The sequence below is a fragment of the Podarcis erhardii genome, assembly GCF_964252035.2.
Source record: "Podarcis erhardii genome assembly, chromosome: 7".
Taxonomy (NCBI): domain Eukaryota; kingdom Metazoa; phylum Chordata; class Lepidosauria; order Squamata; family Lacertidae; genus Podarcis; species Podarcis erhardii.
The window spans coordinates 77,679,129-77,682,443 of NC_138511.1; the positions used below are offsets into that span (position 1 = coordinate 77,679,129).

At 46.4% G+C, this 3,315-nt stretch overlaps 1 protein-coding gene across 1 annotated transcript in view; it reads left to right on the top strand.

Annotated features, from left to right (window-relative positions):
• The window catches only part of KCNN4 (potassium calcium-activated channel subfamily N member 4), a 46,842-nt gene extending 46,471 nt beyond the window's left edge, over positions 1-371 (top strand). Inside the window, exon 9 of the mRNA XM_081869268.1 lies at positions 77-371. The gene's annotated coding sequence lies outside the window, so the exon portion shown is untranslated. The remainder of the gene's footprint in view (positions 1-76) is intronic.
• Positions 372-3,315: the final 2,944 nt, after the last annotated feature.

The window sequence follows — 3,315 nt, forward strand, 5'->3', positions numbered from 1 at the left end:
ACTCTACAATTCTATGATTCTATCTATTCCTCCAGTATTGGTGCCACTGTGACCTTTGTTCTCCTTTCCCTTCCAGGTGGCTAAAGAGATGGTTTTGATCATCCCGCTGAAGCCTCCATAGACAGAACTTTTAAACGCCTCCTGCCTTTCTTCATGGGCACCAGGCAGTGTGTCGGGAACACACGGGACTACACCGCCACCTTGTGGTGGAGGAGAACCACTACAGGCATTTTGAAAAGCCGACCCACCGCATCTCCAGACAAAAGAAAAGGAGGAGCTTTCAGAACTTTGCTCTCCGCAGAAAAGACTTCTCGAACCTCTGAATAGATTTTGCAAAGGTGGTTGTGTCTTGCAAGAGGGACTCTGGATGCGAAATCCACTCTTCTAGCAGGCTTCTGAGCTGTGGGTGGGGGAACCAAGAGGACAAGATACAGGAATAAGTATGCTTGAAAACTGTGCAAAGTCCTTGCCCTTTGGCAAAAGACAGTTTGTCCATCCCAGGCAGGAATGCAATTTTCAGGAAGCAATTGCTAACTGGCTGCACAGGATCTCCTGAGATGGGTAGAGGAGGACCCCACACCCTCAAAGTTCAGGCTTGCATATAATCATGTTTTTGGTCACCTAGAGAGTAACAGTTGCTGCAGGCGAGGAAGTTTGTGTGTGTCTGTACTGGGGGTGGGTTTATCATTTAAGGCGGTTGATGCTACACCAGTGTCTTAACATAAGCTAGGGCTAAGCAGGCAGGCTTCTGACAGTGCGCAGGCTACTTGCCAGCCTGCTCTTGACATTTACTATGCACCTGGAACAAATGTGCCTTAACACTGCAGAAACACAACTGCTGGCAAGGAGACCCTGATCAGGAGCTCCAGAGACTAGCAAGAGCCATCGTTTTAGACTAGAATACCCTAAGGGTTCCAGCTTCAGTACGTTTAAAAAGTTACGTTAGGCACAGAGGGCAGAAAGATGCCTTGTTTGTGCCATAGACCTTGGAGGCGGGCGAAGTAGATGAAGGGTTGGATGGATGCAGTGGTCCAACTTGAGACGAAGAGTGAAGTTCTCAAAGGGTTGCTTGGCTAGCTGTTCAGTGAGAGCTTGTAGGAGTCTCTTAAGTGTGGGGAATCCTCAGTAATCAGCCACTGAGCATCCTTTGTCTGGCCAGAGGTGAAACTTTGGAAGTCAACATCTAGTGGGGAGAGCTGCTTAGCTCTTGGTCTTCAGGTCAACACTGAAATGCAGAGAGACGTGCTGTCTTTTTCCAAGGTGTGCGGACAGGAGAATCACAATTTGCACTCAGGTCCTGGTTTCGGGCTTCCCACAGGTATCTGGCTGAGAACAGGAGAACAGGGTGCTTGTCTAGATGGGCTTGAACCACAGCAGGCTTTTCTTACTTTCTTAGGGGATCAGCTTTTAGAAGCCATACTTTTGTGGGGAGCCGACTGCCGTCGTTTCCTTCCTTTCTGCATTAGTTTGTGAAGCACATAAAACTGGAGGTACAGGTTCCTACCTCTCCCCTAAGGCGAGAACTTGATTATTGGATTGCTTTTGGTCTCTCAGGTGAGAGATGAGGGAAGCCAGCGGTGTATGTATAGGCGGCACTCTCCTTTATAGTATTTTCTTCTCTCCTTTTTTCTTTAGAGGGGAGGAAAGAAACAGACGAAGTGCCATTGCCCAGTCTGTTAGAAAGCGGTTTCTATCGCCTCTCGTGAGAAGCTGCTGCTTCCCCAGTTGAGAGGCAGGGGGAACGCTTGGTATGAATGCTCACCTGGGGGGTGTCTATATTACTGCTTGCTTGTCAGTACTTGACATTTGTCTGGCTCTCATAGCGCAGGCGTGCGAGGATGAGAGACTGAATTATGGCAGCGATTGTGGAGTGTGATTGGAGGGCGTGCTAGAATAGGACATTTGAGTGCATTGGAGCATTGATGTGTGCTGACCATGTAAGGTGTGTGTGTGAGCGCGAAACTGAACGGTCTCTGTATTTTTAGCTGTAGTTAGATTAAGTTGTGCAAATTGCTGAATAGGAAGCTGGGCACTGATACATTTAATGGGATGATTGATTGATGTACGGTGGTGGGGAAGAATGAGTTGATTTTCTTTTGCTTCATTGCGAATCAGATTTGTTTTTTTATAAAAAAGGTGAAATTTATACTTCTTAGCTCATTTTTAATTATTTTGCTTCCTGATCTTTAGAGGATGCTTGGAATTAGTCCTTTACTATGGATTTTCCTTGCATTTTTTGCAGCTAATGAGGATGCTCTACTTAGTTACGTTTTATAGAACGTAGAAATGCTCTCCTTTTTTTGTTTTGGTATCTGCTGTTTATTTAAGATGTTTTAACCTATGTTGTAAACCGCTTAAGAGTTTTGTTTAACTAAAAGCGGTATATAAATGGTTCAAATAAAAATGAACAAAGGCCATTATTCCTGTTGCTAAATGACGGCTGCACACCAGACCCAAGGAAGGAAACATCAGGACCACTTTTTGTCCCCACCCCCACCCCTGGGGTGCCATCCCAAAACACCCCGAGGCAGCAGTTTTAAGCAGAGGGGTTTGCATCTCACCAGCCACTTCCAAGGAAGAGACCGGAGTTCTTTACTCCCCTGGAATAGAGGTCACTACATATCAAACGATTAATGAAATCTGCATTCATGTGGATACAGGAAAAGGCAACGGGCTGGATCCACAGTAGCTCTACCACTGAAATTGACAAGTTCTCAAATAAAGTCGTGGCTACGACGTGACTCGTTGATTTCAATTCAACCTAATTTCAACTGACTCGAGTCTGGATGTATCCCAAGAACTGCATAGATATATACATAAGTTGTTTTCAGCTCATGCACACATGTTGCAAAAACATATTAGAAGATGCGTTCTGCATTCTCTGGCAGGAGGAAGCACCGCTTAAGATGGCGTCTGCCACCCCTAGTTTAGGTACCTGTATTGAAAATAACTTACAATGTGAAAAGAAGCTGTTGATTGGTTCAATGGGGGCACCTTTGCAGTCAACCCAAATGTGTTCTCAGTCTGCTGAGCTGCTACACCAAGGACAGCCAATATGATGTGTCCCCCACCCCCCTGCCCAGGTGCTGTTGGACTCAAATTCTCATCAGCCCTGGTTACTCCAACCAATGGTATGGGATGATGGGAGCTGGCCCCCTCCAGATATCTCTGTGCCTCACGCTGCAGCCCATGCCTTTCTGAACAATCCCAGTCTACACACCTCAGCCTTCCTCTTGTGAACACAACCCACATAAGAAATACAGGTTTCTGCTACCACACAGGCCTCCCCCTGCAGGTAAGCAAAGAGTGATGGAC